The sequence below is a fragment of the Narcine bancroftii genome, chromosome 4, assembly GCF_036971445.1.
Source record: "Narcine bancroftii isolate sNarBan1 chromosome 4, sNarBan1.hap1, whole genome shotgun sequence".
Lineage (NCBI taxonomy): Eukaryota > Metazoa > Chordata > Chondrichthyes > Torpediniformes > Narcinidae > Narcine > Narcine bancroftii.
The window spans coordinates 174235169-174253148 of NC_091472.1; the positions used below are offsets into that span (position 1 = coordinate 174235169).

The 17980-nt window shown below is 41.0% G+C and overlaps 1 long non-coding RNA gene across 3 annotated transcripts in view; it reads right to left on the minus strand.

The window, feature by feature from the left end:
- Positions 1-17980, minus strand: part of LOC138761261 (uncharacterized) — an 18886-nt gene continuing 906 nt past the window's right edge. For all 3 annotated transcript variants that reach the window (XR_011356219.1, XR_011356218.1, XR_011356217.1), the window contains exons 2-3: positions 15813-16032; positions 1-7735 (exon numbers count right to left, since the gene is read on the minus strand). This is a non-coding gene — a long non-coding RNA (uncharacterized lncRNA). The remainder of the gene's footprint in view (positions 7736-15812; positions 16033-17980) is intronic.

Genomic DNA, 17980 nt, shown 5'->3' on the forward strand with positions numbered 1-17980 from the left:
TATGGACACAGCATGACCTGCCGAGTTCCTCCAGAATTTTTGTGTATTTGCTGCAATCACAGAGTCTGCAAACTTTCTTGTTTCATTGTTTTTACTTTGTTTCCTCCACATTCTGGGTGCTCTAAAGTGTTTCACAGCAAATGAAGCACTTTTTGGAGCATATTTATCACATGTAATGACTGGGAACAAACATGGCTGTTTTGAAAAAGAACCACTATTCCGGAAGCAGGGTTTTATCCTGAAACTTCACCTGTCCATTGCCTTCCAGGATGATGCCTGACCCACTGAGCTCTTTCTGCAGTTTTTTTTTGTTCTTCAGATTCCGTGCCACAGTCTCATGTTACTCCAAAGCATAATATTTCCTAGAATGCTAATTCCAAAATTGTATTCAGTTTTTCATGACTGAAATTTTAAAAGGTAGAGGAACAAAGAGAGATGGAATTAAAGTGGGTAAAGACTCAGGATGCACATTTGCTATTAACATTTGAATGGGAGCCAGCACAACCAATGAAATCACTGGTCTACTTCAAAGAGTGCAGTATCCTTTATTACATCAAAGATGCATTTCAGAAGGTTGAAAGACTGCACTTTAAATCATGCAGAACTTATTCAGTCCTACATAGGGAGGTCTAGTTTATTTGCTTGACCCCCCCCAGAGTGGGGCTTGAATTAACTTATACTGGCTGATACAATTAGCATTAAATGCATAAAGCATCTCCAACATACTATTTTAACTGATGGAAATTTGAAAAATATATAATTATAAGTTATGCACCAATGCATATTCCAAGATACCAGATTTGAATTTGTATTCATTCTGGGTTTTTTTTTTAAATAGTATAGCTCTATTAAATGTATGTTCCTATTTTAATTTATGAAAGATTGTGGAATTAAACTGATATTGGGTGATTACTTCAATCATTAAAGTAGTGAAACTATAATGCAATATTTCGTACTACCTACAAATCAAAAGACAACTGTGGATCAGTTTAGATAATTCACCATCCTGCCTCATCTTGCAGTTTGAGAGGCTAAGCCCACAATTGCACAGAACTGCTGAGATATGTGCAGAACTTCAAAAAATTAAATACAAGGAGAAATAAGGGAAAAGTATGACAAATGTACCCCTGGATTTTTATTCACACCAATTAGTGCAAACCTTGCTGTTGGATCCATGTAAATTACCTGGACTGGACTCTCCAGCCTGCCTGCACTTGGCCTTGGGCCATTGGCTGTTGTAATTGGGTTAACCCTCCAGCACTATAAAAGTGCCATGTGTTCTTTGTTCTCCCTCTTTGCCAGCTTGAGACCACCCTGCTTCCCTCCAGGCCTAGAAATGTGGAAGGCTGTTTAGAGAAACTGTTGGCATGATGTGCACTGTTAAGAGGGTTGGGAGTGTTGTGTGTGTGATCTGTTACCATTTCCCCACACTTGCCTTTTGTAAATAAAATCTTTCGCTACCAAAGGTGTGTTTCCAGAGTCCTTGCTTTTGAGACTTACCAAACTTGTTTCCTCACTCACAACACTGAGCAGCGACATGGATCCATTCCAATTTGCCTATCCTACTGACAGGTCCACAGCAGATACCATCTCTCTGGTTCTACACAAAGCCCGAGAACACCTGGACAACAAAGATGCATACATCAGGATGCTCTTTATTGATCAGTAAACTCAAAGACCTGGGCCTCAATACCCCTCTGTGTAATTGGATCCTGGATTGCCTCCAGACCACAATTAGTGAGGATTAGTAAGAACTTCTCCTCCACACTCTCCATCAGTACCCGAACATCATGGGCTTTGTTCTTATAGCCTCCTGCTCTACTCGCTATGACAAGTGGCTCAGTATGACAACAACACCATTTACAAATGTGCTGATGATGCCACAGTAGTGGGCTGAATAAAAAGGGTGATGAGTTAACATGCAGGAGAGATTGAAAACCTTTTTGAATGGTGCACCAACAACAATCTTCCACCGAAACCATGGAGCTGATTGTTGACTTCAGAAAGGGAAAATCATAAGGTGTACCATATAACTATATAACCGTTTACAGCACGGAAACAGGCCATGTCGGCCCTTCAAGTCCGTACCGGTTCACTTGAACAACTCCACTAGCTCCTCTGCAAACTCCTGAAGAAGTAGAGGCTTTCTTCATGATGCCATTGGTGTGTTGGTTCCAGGAAAGATCTTCCGAGATAGTGACTCCCAAGAACCTACATTTGCTCATCCTCTCCACCTCTGATCCCCCATTGATCAATGGATTGTATACCTCTGGCTTTACTTTCTTGAAGTCAACAATCAGCTCCTTGGTTTTAGTGACATTGAGTTGTTGTTGGTTCTATTGCTGGAGTACAGCTACTTAGAAAGGGATAAGCCAAGGAATTGCACACTAGTTGGTTAAAATTTAGTTGGAAGAGAAGATTTGTTCAGGGATGGGAATCAAGAATGGATGGGAATGAGACTTGAATACATCAATTTCAAATGAAAATTTGGATAACATGCTTGATTAATAATACTTCATTCTGCGCACGACATTGTTTAATACAATTTAAAGTTGTACATGGAATACATATGTCATACGATCCAGTGATTGTTGGGAGATCAGAGGTGGAGAAGGTGAGCAAATTTAAGTTCTTAGGAGTCACCCATCTTGGAGGATCTTTCCTGGATCCAACAAGTGAATCGCTTTGTGAAGAAAGCATGTCAATGACTCTACTTCCTCAGGAAATTGGTGAGGTTTGGTATGACATTGGAAACTCTGACAAATTAAAATGGTTGGCTACTGGGAGGTCCCTGTTATTGCAGCAAAGATGTTCAACATGATGATCTCCCAGTCAGCATCCAGTTTCTTTGAAGTAGAGGAAGCTACATTGTGAGCACTGGATGAAGTTGATGACCCCTGCAGATTCACAGATGATGTGTTTCTTCACTTGGAAGGACTGCTTGACACTCTGAATAGGGAAGGAGTGTACGTGGAAGTGTTCCATTTCTTACAGTCAAAGAATAAGTACCAAAGGGACAATTTGTGGGAAGGTATGAGGAGACAAGGGAGTCCAAGATGGAGTGGTCCCAACAGAAAGTGTAGAGGGGAGGGGTGGGTGTCTGGTGGTGGGATCACATTGTTGTAGTGGAAATTCTGGAGGCTGATACAGGGTAGCCCTGTTTAATGCAATAGTCGAGGTCCATAAAATCTCATTGCGAGAAAAGTGGGGTTGCGCTAAATCAGGGTTTCAATAAATCGTTGTTACGGTTGAAATTAAACAAGATAATTTTTAGTAAACCATTATGATCCAGTATTGTGTTTGAAGTATCAGAGCATCTGAGTATAAACCCATGTGCACCTGTGTTTGGAACTGTTTTGTCTCCTTCTGGGCAGGGATGGCACTACTATTAGGCCAACTAGACAGCTGCCTAGGGTACATACCTCAGAGGGGCACTGTTGAAGAGAGATTCCAACAGCTCAAGGACCCAGAGTTCAAGCTGAGCCTGATCAAGGCCGTCACCCTCATCACCAAGTCCCTGCTCACTAACAAGCATGGGCACTCATTCACCTTGGCCAGGAAGGGGGAGCTGTTCACTCACCTGCAGAACCTCATCAAGGCTGAGCCAGGAGCCATCTGACCACCCCCCGGTGCGCCTATTCACCATGACTGCCAGTACCTTCCTGCTCAGGCTGGGGCCCCCACTGAACAAAGTCTACGTGACCGAGCTCATCAAGATCTGCCTGGACAGCTGGTGAGCCTGCAGGCTGAGGCAGGAGGGCTGTGGATGCCACTTACCAGGAGACCCAGTCCACTCTCCAGGGTCTGCTAAGTGAGATGCTCCTTCGAGAGCTGAGCCCATAACGGGCTCCAGACCATCTTCAAGCATGTCGAGGCTGGGTCCTCTCCCTTAAAAGCAGGCCATGGTTTGTATGTTGGATGCAGAGGCTGGTGAAGTGGTAGGTGAGGACAAGGGGAATCCTGTCCTTGTGGCATATCAGGGTAGAGGGGGCCAGGGCAGATATGCAGGAAATAAAATAAGATGCAGGTAAGAGCTGAGATGATGGCAGTAGAGGGGAAGCCACATCTTTTGAACGAGGACATCTTAGATGTGAGGCTGTGTGGAGGAGGTTCACCAGGTTGATTAATCTAGAGATGAAGGGGGTTAGCCTATGAGTAGATATTGAGACATCTGAGCCTGTACTCATTGGAATTTAGAAGAATGCAAGGGTATCTTATGGAAATGTATAAGATTATGAATGTCAGAGATAAGATAGAGGTCAGCAAATTATTTCCATTCGTGGGGGGGGAGACTAGAACGAGGGGACATAGCCTCAAGATTCAGGATAGTAGATTTAGGATGGAGATGAGGAGGAACTGCTTTTCCCAGAGGGTGTGAAACTGTGGAATTCTCTGCCCATTGAAGCAGTGGAGGCTACCTCAGTAAATACATTTAAGTCAGGGTTGGATTAATTTTTATGCATGATGGAATTAAGGGATATGGGGAAAAGGCAGATAGGTGGAGATGAGCCTATCATCAGATCAGCCATGATCTCATTGAAAGGATGAGCAGGCTCGATGGGCTGGATGGCCTACTCCTGCTCCTATTTCTTATGTTCTAATGAATGGTAGACCTCATCCTAGGGAGAAGATGCTACAGAGACAGAGGAATTGAAAGGAAAAGAATCTTTTTGGGCGACAGGCTGGGAAGAGGTGCAGTCAAGATTACTGTGGATTTAAACAGGTTTATCGAATTTGTCTGTAAATACTGTAGTTGGTCTCCCAAGATGGAGACAGTGAGATCAAGAAAGAAAAGAGTGTTGCCACACATGAACCAAGTGAATTTGAAGCCAGGGTGAAAGTTGGTAGCAAAGTGGATAAAGTTGACAAGCTCGTCATGGTGCAGGAGAGAGCAACAATGTGGTTGTCAACATAGTGGAAGAGTTGAGGAGCTTTGCCTGTGTTAGTTTGCAAGTATTTGCAAGTTGTTTAAAAAGGGCTGGAAAGATTATTCCAGGTAACTCAGACCCATTAGTCTGACAACAGTGGTAGGGAAACTGCTGGAGAGTTTTGAGAGATAGAATCTATCAACATTTCGATGGATAGGGAAAATTAGGGAGAGGCAGCATGGATTTGAGCAATGGAAATCGTACGCTTGATAGAAGTTTTCAAAAAGAGTTATTGAGGGCAACGCATTTGATAAGGTCCTGCGTGGAAGATTAGGGACCATGGGAGAGAAGGCCAACTAACCAATTGGCTCAGTGAAAGAAATCAGAGAGTGGGTGCAGAGGGCAGCTTTTCAGACTGGAAGACCATGATCAGTGAAGTGTCTCACTGGTTCAGAACGAGCACTCTTGCTTTTTGTTATATACATAAATGATTTGGATGAGAATGTTTGTGATATGAAAATATGTGCTACAGTGGATAAAGGAGATTATCTGGGTTTACCACGTGAGGAACTGGTCTTAGAAATGGTGGATGCAGTTCAGCTCGGAGAAGTGTGAGGTGCTGCCTTTGGGTACACTGAACAAGGGCATGACTTACTCAATTAACGGCATGGTTGTAAAGAATGTTGTGGAACATGAGGATCTTGGGAAGCAGGTACATAGCTCATACAAGATAGAAGCATAGGTATAAAGCACAGTAAGGAGAGCATTTGGGATGCTTACTTCATTGGTTGGGATGTTATATTGAAGATACATGAGACGTTGATTTCACCACACTTGGAATAATGTGTGCAGTTTTGGCACTTAGCCATAGAAAATATATTATAAAGTTGCAAAGGATACAGAGGTGGTTTATGGAGTTGTTGCCAGGATTAAGGAAGTTGAGTTATCGTGATAGGCTGGTAAAAGTAGGCCTGTTTTCCTTACTGCGTGGAAGGTTGAGAGATCTTATTGAGGTCCATAAAATCACGAGGGACAATTGTTAAGGTGATGAGTGACAGTCTGTTTCCTGGAGTGGGAGAATCTAAGATGAAAGTATACCTACGAGAATGAAGGGGGGCAGGAAGGTGGGTAGGATTTAGAAGGGACATGAGAGGACAGTTCAGTCAGAGGGTGGTGGGCATATGAAACGAGCTGTTCGACGGGTACATTAGCTTCCTTTAAAAAACACTTGGATAACTACATGGATGGGAGGGAAGTGGAAGGTATTTGTGTACTTTGACCATGTAGAAATTACAGCACTTTAAAAAAAAATCATAGTCCCTTCATTTCAGGGCACCATATTATTTAGGCCAGAGCAATGGTATGTATATTAGAGTAGTCATGTTTAGTACTATGTTGCTTATCCCTTGCATGCAATGACAGCTTGAAGTCTGTGAATCCCAGACATGACCAGGAGCAGAGTAACTTCATTGGTAATGCTCTGCCAGAAGTCGACTGCAGCCATCTTCAGCTCCTGTTTATTTCAGGATCTTGTCCCCTTCAGTTTTCTCTTCAACAGATGGAAGGCATGGTCAATTGGATTTAGATCAGGTGACTGACATGGCCATTCAAGAATTTTCCAGTTTTTTTGCTTTGAAAAACTCCTTTGTTGCCTTAACTATGTTTGGGGACATTATCTTGGTGTAGGATGAAGTTTGGAGCTATTTCTCAAATCTGAGCAGATGTTTCTATGCACCTCAGAATTCATTTTGCTTCTGCCATCAGCAGTTACATCATCAGTGAAGATAAGTGCATCAGTACCTGTGGCAGCCGTACATGCCCAAGCCATAACGCCCCCATCACCATATTTCACAGAGGTATGCTTTGGATCTTGGATAGTTCCTTTATGTCTCCACTCTTTGCTCTGATATATTAATCTTGGTCTCATCTGCCACAAGACCTTTTTTCCTGAATTCTGCATGTTCTTTTTGGCAAACTGTAATCTGGCCATCCTGTTTCTGTGGTTTTCATCTTGCAGTGCAGCCTCTGTATTTCTGTTCATGAGTCTTCTGTGGATAGTAGTCATTGATACATCTACATGTGCCTCCTGAAGAATGGTTCTCTTCTATCAGCAAGCATTTTGGAGGTTTTTCTTCATTATGATGAGAATACTTCTCCATCAGCTTTGGAAGTCTTCCTTGTCCTACCAGTCCCTTTGTGATTACTGAGCTCACCAGTACACTCTATCTTGTTAATGGTGTGCCAAATTTGGTATTCCTAAGGTTTGGGCAATGTCTCTTACTATTTTATACTTGTTTTTCAGCCTCATAATGGCTTCTTTGACTTTCGTTGGCACATGTTGAAAAATAGCAACTACAGACTCCAAATGTGATCAAAAGCTTAGAAGCAAGCCAAGCTCTCTGATGCCTGCACCAATGAGGCAATTAGGCATACCTGAGTTCTCACAAACACATGTGAAGCCGAATGTCCCAAACATTATGATGCCTTGAAATGGGGGAACTATGTATAAAAAATACTGTAATTTCTACATGGTCAAACCAAAATGTATACAAATAACCTAGAATAAAATCTGGAATGTGCATTTTAATTTATGTGTGAATTGTTTGATTACAAATTTAAAACTGTGGAGCACAAAGCAAATAAAGGAAAAAAAGAATGGCTGTCCTAAACATTATGAAGGGCACTGCACTGTTAATCATTGACAAATTTCCCTCCCAGAGCACTAATATTAATCAATGTGGCTTTCTTCCATCTCATACTATAAGTGTTCTTTAGTCCAGAGATTGAACGGTTCAAATCATAGTGCAGCAAATTTCTTTTCCGGGAGCTACACCACCAATTTAAAGAAAAGTCTTGCAATGGAGATCCTGCAAAACATGAGAAAGTATTGAAAACATCTTGAAGCACTGGCTGTTATGTATAATATGGTCATCAAAAGAAGGGAACACTATCTGAATGAATGAATGGTCAAACACAATGTAAAAATTCATCTTACTGCAGCCTCCCAGTTTTATAAAACTCACCAAAACAAATTATATAATCATATGTAATTAAGATGCCATATGACCAGAACAAAGTCCATTTGAATATTTAATAACAGATACATTTATTGAAAGATTTATTACTAATATGTATATAAAATGGCAAGAGACTATCCAGAAAAAGGATTTATTTAAATCAAAATTGAGATGGAAAAAGATTTAAATATTCAGATTCAGGAAGAAGTTTGATCAAAATTATGTTATGAAGGTGTAACAATACAATTAATGTTAGATATCAAACAGTACAATTTAATTTTTTATATCAATTATATTATACTCCATATACGGTTCCCAAATTTGTTTAAATACTGTGATGTTACTTCTTAAATTATATGTTTTTTTTTCCAATGGAATACATTTATTCATTGCTATGTACCATTGCTGTATTCTCAGGCTATCTTCTGATTTCCAAGTTGACATTATACATTTTTTTGCTACAGCTAAGGCTATCGTAATAAATCTTTTTTTGCATTTCATCCAGTTTGAGGCCTAATTCTTTACTTCTTATATTACTTAGAAGAAAGATCTCTGGATTTTTTGGTATCTTGTTTTTTGTGATTTTATTTAATACCTGATTTAGATCTTCCCAAAACAGAGAGGGCCTACCGCAGACCTCCACCACCTAAAATGACAGAATGAGAAGACGACGAAATGAACTGACCTAGTGTGTAAAAGTAGATGACACAATTTTCTTGTTTATTTTCATTGTGTGATGAGATGGTTTAATGTATCATATATGTTGAACGTTGAGTGGGTGGGGATGGAGGTGAGAAGGAGGGAGGGAAGGGAGGGGGAAAAAGGGGAGAAAATGACACTGTGTATATTCAAGAGGGAAATGTTTATGTGTATTTTGGTCAATATGGTTCATAGTGTGAAAAAAAATGTACTCTATACAAGTTACATGGAATTAATTCAAATTGCTCTGATCAACGTTTTAAATGTAATAAAGAAGTAGGATCCTTTCTGCATGCATTCTGGCAATATGAAAAGGTAGAAAAGTTTTGGAAAGGTACAAATATTTTATTGGGACGAATTTTGAAGAAGCAGATTTTGAAGGATCCCAGAATATTTCTATTGGGAGATATTTTTCAATTGAAGTTGGATATTTATCTGAAGAAGTTTTTAAGTGTAGCAATGGCAAAGAAATCTATAGCTGTAACGTGAAAATCAGATGATATTGTGGAGTTGAATAGATGGCAAAGAGAATTATTAAATTGTATACCATGAGAGAAAATAATGTACAATTTACAAAACCAACCAGAAAATTTTGATAAGATTTGGAATCCCAATATGGATTTTATTGCTACAACTGTACAAACAGAGTTCGCCACTCCTCCACCCAAACCACCCTAATTAGTTCATGGGTGGGGGGGTGGGGGAAGAAAATGTGAAAAAATGTATTACTTTTGCATTGTAGTTTTTAGCATTCTTATATGGATAAATACTGTACATGTATTGATGCAAATAAAAAAATAAAATTTTAACAAAGATGCCACAAAGATATAAATAAAAAATACAAAAAGAGAAAATTAAATAGATATTAAATATTAACATTTGATTGGTTGATTGTGAAAAAGAATGTGTGGTGTCAGTAGTACAGACAGATACTCGGTGGTGGGTTGAGCTATATGGGCCGGTTTGTTATTTGAATGAAATTGTTCTTGTACTTGGAGATGCTAGACTTTAGGCTACTCTACCTTCTGCCTCAAGGTAGCAAAACTAAGTCATGAAATTATACAGCATGGGAATAGGCCCTTTGACCCATGTGTAAGCACTGAACATGATGTCCAAATCAAACTAAAACTCTGCTCTCCCTCCATCTCTTTCATATTCATATGTCTCTCTCTCGCCTCTTAATTATTACTATTTGCATCTGCTAGTGCGGTAACCTGCCTAAATGACTATCATCCAGTGGCACTCACATCAACAGTGATGAAGTGTTTTGAAAGGCTGCTGTTGAAGCATATCAGCTTCTGTCTGAGCGGTGACATTGATCTGTTTCAATTTGCCTCCTGCCATCTCACTGCAAAGCCCTGAAACACTTGGATAGCAAAGATGAATGTATCAGGATGCTCTTTATCAACTACAATTCAGCATTCAACAGCATCATCCCTTCAAATTGAACAGCAAACACCAAGACCTGTACTCAAACCCCACTATGTAATTGGTTTCTGGATTTCCTCACCTCCATACAACAATCAATGAGGATTGGTAAGAACTTCTCCTCCACAATCTCCATCAATACTTGAGCACCACATGGCTTTGTTCTTAGCCCCGTGCTCTACTCTCTATTTACCTATGACTATGTGGCTTGGTACAATAACACCATCTACAAACTTGCTGATGATACCAGAGCAGTGGGTTGTATAAAGGAAGGGGATGAGTCAGGAGACAGGAGGGAGATTAAAAACTTGGCTGAATGGTGCACCAACAACAACCTCTCACTCAGTATCACCAAAACCAAGGAGCTGATTGTTGACTTCAGGAAGAGAAAAACAAAAGTGTATGATCCATTGATCATTGGGAGGGATCAGAAGTGGAGAGAGTGAGAAAATTTAAGTTTTTGGGAGCTACTATCTCGGAGGATCTTTCCTGGACCCAACACACTAATGGTATAGTGAAGAAAGCACATTGGTGCCTCCAATTCCTCAGGAGTTTGGGGAGGTTTGGTATGTCGTCAGAAACCCTGGCAAATTTCTACAGATGTGTGGTGGAAAGAGTGCTGACCAATTGCATCACGATCTGGTATGGGGACACCAATATCCCTGAGCATAAAACCCTGCAGAAGGTAGTGGACACAGTGCAGGACATCACAGGCAAAACCCTCCCCACTATCAAGAACATCTACAGGGGGGGGGTGGGGAAGCTGTCATCTGAGAGTAGCAGCAATCATTGAGGATCCATATCACACAGTCCATGCTCTGTTCTCACTGTTACCATCAGGAAAGAGGTAATAAGTGCCACAAGACATACCACCAGACTCAGAAACAGCTGCTACCCCTCCATCATCTCACCTATTGCAAGCTCCTTTTTTTTGTGTTACTTTAGGGGTTGGTGCAGTGTGCAAAACATTCACAGATTTCACAGCTTACAGACAGAAAGGCACTGTTAAATATTGACTATAAACAGAGTAATGCTCTGGAAGAAGTCAAGAGAACAATGGTGTTTATTCAAGAGAAACAGATGGGACTCTTACAAAGAGTCATGAGAGTGGAACTTACAGAAAGTCATGTGATTGGGACATTTGAAGAGGCAGATTAATGAGCAACCAGAGATCTGCAAGATACAAAGGCCAGGTGACTTTGTGTGAAATGGTCAATTTTGCTGGTTCTCCTGGTCAGAAGTCTTAACCCATCGTGACCATTGTAATGGTAATTTTAATTAACCCATATCTGGTAAAGGAAGCTGGTTGATTCCTGCATTTGGATCGTGACCATTCTGATAGTCATTTCATTTGACCTGTGCCTGAGTTTTGGAAGTATCATGGAAGTCACATATTTTGTTTCCCCTATGCTGGGAAGAGGGGAGTTGTGACAATCATTCGTATGAAAAGACATTTCTCTGGAAGCAGTTCAACAAGGATTTGTGAGTTTTCAGCAGTCTGATCACACAGTCTCTCTAACCTCCTTTGTGATTACTTCTGAACAACAGTTTAAAAGTCTTGAGTTTCAACACAGGATTTCTAAGACTGAACTTTGAATCAACTTTCCAGAATTGTACCTAACACACATAAGCATATTCACGCATAGTTTTGTGATGTTATATTATTAATTATTATATATTATGTATATTATAATATATATTATATTATTAGTAAATATAGTAAATATATTGTTTTAAAAATAACACTGTTTTTGTGAATTTCTATTGCTGCTAGTCTATAACGTAGCACAACAACAAATTCAATCAGAAACTCATTTAAGGACTCTTACTTTTGCACTTTATTGATTTTTTTCTCTCTATTGCACAGTTGTTAACATTCATTATCTGTTTACAGTTCTTTATTTCTTTATGCGTACATTGAATACAGTTTTTTTGCACTACCAATAAGTGGTAATTCTGCCTGGACCGCAGGAAAAAGAATCTCAAGGTTGTATGTGATGTCATGTATGTACTCTGACAATTAATCTGAAATCTGTTTCCAACACTCCTCAAGATTATATACACCTGTCATGTCTCCCCTTAGTGTCCTATGCTCCAAAGAAAACTGCACTAGTTTGTCCAAGCTCTCCCCATAGCTCATAACTCTAAATTAAGAAACATCTTTATAAATCTTTTCCAAAGCCTCCACGTCCTACCAGGGATGAGACGATAAGGAAAAGAGAAAAACTTTGAACATCCTGTTGTCATACACCCAGAACCCAAACATCCTCCTGTACCTAATACGTTACATCAGGGAGGGAATTGTCTCAGGACCTACTTCTCCTCACTCTGAGATAAAGGCCAACTGACTGGAACAGCCACAGACTGGAATTTACTTGTTGACCTTGGCTAGTGACTCATCTTTCCACTGAAAATTGCCAGCACCAATCTGAGACCAGATCTGGTACTCTGGTTCAGCTCTCTGCAGCTTGTCTTCATTAATGAAATGAGGGTTCCTTGAGAGGGTACCATTGATGAGGTGCAAGAACGGAAGACACGACGTTATACTAATCTTGCTGTAAAAGCAAAAGACCGAGGCTGGAAAGTGACGGTGCACCCGGTTGAAGTTGGTTGTAGAGGATTTGTTGCCAAATCCATGACCAAGCTTCTGAGGGAAGTAGGAAACACAGGCTCTGTCCTCAGAAAGGTAATTAAATCCTTCTCTAACTCAGTTGAAATAAGCAGTCATTGGCTCTGGCTGAAAAGGAGGGATCTTATCTGGGCTCCAAATAACCACTAGAAGAAACATATATGGGATACACACCCAGGTCTGATCAGCCTGTGGTGGGCCTGCCTTGGCAGAGGGTGTCTTGGTTAAAAGACAATAGACAATAGGAACTGGAGTAGGCCATTTGGCCCGTCGGGCCAGCACCGCCATTTTAGATCATGGCTGATCATTACCATCAGTACCCCTTTCCAGCCTTAACCCTTAACTCCGTTACCCACAAGAGTCTTATCTAACTCTCTTTTGAACATAGTCAGCGAATCCACCTCTACCACCCTCTGTGGCAGAGCATTCCACAGATTCACACTTCTCTGGGTAAAAAAAATGCTTTCTCATCTCCGTCCTAAAGGGCCTACCCTGTATTCTTAAACTATGCCCTCTAGTTCTCGTCTCCCCCATCATTGGGAACAAGTAATCAGACTTCACCTTGTCTATCCCCCTGATGATTTTGTATACCTCAATCATGTCCCCCCTCATCCTTCTAAACTCCAATGGATACAAGTCCAGTTTTTCTAGCCTTGCTGCATATGACAACCCTGCCATCCCTGGAACTAACCTTGTAAATCTCCGCTGCACACCCTCTATAGCTAGTATGTCCTTCCTCAAGTTTGGAGACCAGAACTGGACGCAATACTCCAGGTGGGGTCTCACCAGGGCCCTGTATAACTGCAGAAGGGCGTCTCTGTTCCTATACTCCAATCCCCTCTTTATGAAAGCCAACATTCCATTTGCCTTCTTCACAGCTTTCTGAACCTGCAAGCTAGCCTTCAGTGACCGGTGAAAAAGTACACCCAGATCCATTTGCACTTCCCCACTCCCTAGCTTGTCTCCATTCAAATAATACTCAGCTTTCCTATTACTTCCCCCAAAATGAATAACCTCACATTTGTTCACATTGAAATTCATCTTCCATTTAGCCGCCCACTCCTCCAGCCTGTCCAAGTCCCTCTGCATTTTCCTTACATCCTCCTCACACCCCACACCGCCACCCAGTTTAGTGTCATCTGCAAATTTGCTCATGTTATTTATAATCCCCTCATCCAAATCATTAACATAAATTACAAACAACTGAGGACCCAACACCGATCCCTGAGGCACTCCACTCGTCACATCCTGCCATTCTGAAAAAGACCCATTTACTCCAACCCTTTGGCCAATAATACCAGGGAATACAACTGAAGATGTGTCCGATACTGGATAATGTTCCTTCAAAGTCATTCCTTCATTTCTGTAATTGAGGCAACCAACCACACTAACTCTATGAGGATTAATCCAACTGAAATACTCAAATGTCAGGGATTGTAACACCTCATCCTATAAATCAACCGTACAGTATTCCAAGCACAACTTCATCAAATCTTTATATAGTTGTAGCATAACCCTCCTTACTTTTATACTCAATGCTCCATTCTATGGAGCAAAGCATATCTTCTTTTGTGGCTACTTTCAATGAGATCTAGACTCCAAGATCCCTCGGCACATCAATTCTTTTAAGAGCCCTACCATTGACTGTGCACATTTCCCTTACATTCAACCTCCCACTTGACCAGATTAAACTCCTTCTGCCATTTCTCTAACTGATCTATATACGATTGTATTATTTGCTAACCCTCTCACTGTTCACAACTCTACCAATCTTTGAATCCTTTGCAAACTTACTAACCCACTCACCTACTTTTCATGCAAGTCATTTATGTACAACTCAAACAGCAGGGGTCCCAACTCACTATCTGTGAAACACCACAGGCCTCTTGCCTAAATAATCACCTTCCACCATGTATGGCCCTCAGTCTTCTATGGGCCACCCAATTTCATATCCAAACTATAAACTCACCATGGATCCCATGCATCTGCACTTTCTAAATCAACTTACCATGAGGGACCTGTCAAGTGACTTAATAAAGTCCACACATATAACATCTACTGTGCTACTCTTATCAACCGTATTTGTCATCTCTTCAAAAATTTCAAATTATTAAGACTTGACCTGGCCCTCACATAACCCTGTTGTCTGTTCTTATTCTGAGCATGACCTTCCCAAATGTGCACAAATGATCCTTTCCAATATTTTCCCTATAACTGATATAATTTTCCAGATGATCCTTTTTCCTTACTCTCCATTCCTCTCGGGCTTCTCTGTTGCTAGTGAAGCAGAAAAGATCTTAGTCAATACTTTTCACTTCCCTCCATCAATAGCCAGGAATATATCCCATTAGGCTTAAGGGACATCCACCTTAATGGTCCTCAAAAGACCCAATGCCACCCCTTTTTTTGTTTTCCAAATGCCCTAATACATGAGCATTCTCCACATTATGCTTCATATCACTGTCTGTGTCCTTCTCCTTGGTAAACACTGATTTCATATTTCCTTTTCCCTCTTTGCCCTGAAATGTTGACTTACACCTTTTGCTTCTCAGATGCTGATTTGACATATTGAGTTCTGTTTTCTGATTCACCAGACTTCAGAATCTGCAGACTCTTTTTTTTCTTCAGTAAACTAGGATGGAAATAATGCCCAGCACCATCAAAGTGCTGAATTATCAGAGTTTTATTCTACTCCCCATTTTCCAATATTCGTTCTCAACAAAATTCTATCAGTCTCAGCCTTGAAAATATTTCTTGGCCCGTTAATCATGAGAGAAAGTTTCTAGATTTCCACTACTTCATATGTGAAAAGATGCTTCCTGGTTTTAGTCTTTATTAACAGATATATTTCTAATATTTCTGCATTGAACTGTCTTCCTAATTTTGTGCTGTTGCTAAAACTGTTTTAACCAGTCCCAATGGAATTGCGGTCTTCTTATTAAGAGGAGTATTTATCAAGTTTCCCAACATAATGCTGGGTTGTGTCAGCTTCAACCCACACCCTTCTTCTCAGGCAGACCAAGATTAACCTGCTGCTGGGAGGTGGGGGGTGGGGGAGAGGGAGTGAGATAAATACAGACTGTATGTTACATGATTGTTAAAAAAAATTGTTTGTTTGAATTTTATGAGTCTATGAGAATTAAAATAAAACATTCAACAAAAAAAAATTACCTTGCTTCCACTCCACAAGTGTGGATTCTGAGATGGCTGATGAGGCTAGTGTGGAAACACTAGAATCTGTCATAGGGAGAACAGCATGTGCTGAAAGGGTATGTGGGTAATTTCAAAGGTGATTCACTCCTTTTGCCATTTCCATTTTGCCTTTCATGATGATGAGATTTTCCATGGTATCCTATTTGCTTCTTCTCCATTCTCCAAGGTTTTCTCCCTCCTTCCAAACAGAAAAAGGACGAGTTTCTCGTTCTCACCGTTCATCCAACTAGCATTTGCATTGTGCGTATCATCCTCCACCATTTCCACCAGCTGCAATGATATCCCACCAACAGGCAAATCTACCCTTCCCTCATCCCCTCCAATTTTTTTTAAAAAGGATCACTCTTTCTGTGACTCTCTTGTTCATGCATCCCACCCCAGTACTTTCCCCTACTTCAAGGTCAAGTTTATTATCATCGGATGGTACAACGCAACAAAACAGTGTTCTCTGGTCCTCTTTGCAAAAAAATTAAAACATTTATACAGATATAACACACATACATACAAATTATATATATATATATATATGCAGTAAAAAAGTAAATATTGTTAAATAAATAGTAGAGTCTCAGAGGATTTGTAAGTGCAACTCATCACTTGCTCTTACACCTCCTCCCTCATCCAGGGTCACAAACAGCTCTTCCTGACAAAGCCAAGATTCACATGAAACTGTTTTACTACATTTAATACTTCCAATGTAGCCTCCTATATTGTGAATCAGGATTAAATTAAAGAGTTGGAAAACTTTGGAAGATCAATTTGAGAATTTCTTGTTTAAGTCCATTCAATCAAAAAGAGAGAATGCAGAGAATATCGAGGGCAGGAAAGGCCTGTGTTTACTGCTTGTAAAAGTTGACTGTTTAATGTCCATGTGTCATTCTGTCACTGCCAGTGATCAACCTTGGGAGCACTGGATGCAGTAGATGACTCCACAGATTCACAAGTGAAGTGCTGCTTTATTTGCAAGGACAGTTTGGGGCCTTGAATGGTGGTGAGGGAAGAAGTGAAAGTGCAAGTGGAGCACATCATTCATCTCCTCCCTATACCTCAAAGCCCTTTGATTCTTTCATAACGATAGACCCAACCAATCCCCCAACCACCATCACCATCTCTGGCTGTATGAGCTTGTCCTGACCTTCAATAACTTCTTTGACTCATTCCACTTTTTCCATGTCAAAAGGGTAGCCATGAGTACCTGCATGGGCCCTAGCTCTGCCTGTTTGTTTGTTGGCTATGCAGAGTAGTCCATACAGAGGCAAGGCCCCATAACTCTTCAACAACTACTTTGGTGCTGCCTCATGCACCCATGATTACGCTTGTTATTTTATCCACTTTGCTGCCAACTTTCACCTTGACCTAAAATTCACTTGGTCCATCTTCAGCAACACTTTCCTCTTGCTCAGTCTCTCTATCTGCATCTGAGGAAACAAACGCTCGACAGACATCTTATACAAACTCACTGACTCCCACAGCAACCTCAATTTCACCTCTTCACACCCTTGTAAGGATTCCATTCCTTTATCTCAATTCCTCTATCTCCACTGCATCTGTTCCCAGGATGAGGACTCACATGCCAGATCATCAGATATCTCCTCCTTCAAACAACATGGCTTCCCCTCTACCTCCATCAATTTGACCCTCACCCACATATCCTCCTTTACCCACACATCTGCCCTGGACCCCTCTGCATCCACATGTAACAATGATAGGAATCCCCTTGTTCCCACCTACCAACCAGCCAGTCTCCAGATCCAACATAGCATCCTCCACTATTTCCGCCACCTATTATGTGATCCCACCAACAGACACATGTTCCCTTCTCCTCTCCTCCTTCCATACGGATCGCTCCCTCCGTGACTCCCTCATCCACTCCTTCCTTCTCACCAATCACCCACTTGAGACCCATCTCTGTAAGCGCAGCAGATCTCCACCTGCGCTTACACCTCCTCCTTCACTACCATTCAGCCCCAAACAGTCCTTCTAAGTGAAGCAACACTTCACTTATGAATCTTCAGGGGCTATCTACTGTATCTGGTGCTCCCATTGTGGTCTTCTCTACAGCATCTTGGATGTGTCCGCTGCAATAGCAGGGATCTCCCAGTGGCTACCATTCCCTGCCCCATTCC